Source organism: Penaeus monodon, chromosome 34 (assembly GCF_015228065.2).
Source record: "Penaeus monodon isolate SGIC_2016 chromosome 34, NSTDA_Pmon_1, whole genome shotgun sequence".
In the NCBI taxonomy this organism is placed as follows: domain Eukaryota; kingdom Metazoa; phylum Arthropoda; class Malacostraca; order Decapoda; family Penaeidae; genus Penaeus; species Penaeus monodon.
In genome coordinates, this window is record NC_051419.1 from 14,624,559 (window position 1) to 14,625,045 (window position 487).

At 38.2% G+C, this 487-nt stretch overlaps 1 protein-coding gene across 1 annotated transcript in view; it reads right to left on the bottom strand.

Annotated features, from left to right (window-relative positions):
* Positions 1–487, bottom strand: part of LOC119594613 — a gene marked incomplete in the record, with an annotated part of 44,500 nt that overhangs the window by 29,494 nt on the left and 14,519 nt on the right.

Here is a 487-nt window from a genome sequence, read left to right on the forward strand (position 1 = left end):
CCACGCGCTAAACTTTCGGATGACGTTGCCATTGTTTACATGAATTCGGACAATTTTCAGCAGAAATTTTGGCACGGTTCCTCAAGCCATACGATTCTCGCCTCTATGTCGTCTTAGCATACGACTCCCGCCTCTATATCGTGGCAAGCTCTGTGATGAAGTGATAATTCAGAATATGATAAATGCCAGGGTGAAATAATCTTTTTAAAAATGGAATATGATGATTGAAAAAGAAGAAATGATAATGTTAATTGACTTACTAAGGAGAAAGGACATTGATAAGAAAGCATAGAATAGATAAGGTTAAAAATAAGTGTAGGTGAGAAATAGAAAGTCTCTGAAAGGAATGTTGATAAATAACGTAGAGGATGACTTCAGCAGAAATTATAAAGGGAAATAACTGATAAATACGAAAAGTTTGGCAAGGTGCCTCAAACCATGCGGTGCTCAGAACCTCATAGGCTACGTAGGCTAGGCTTTGCTACCG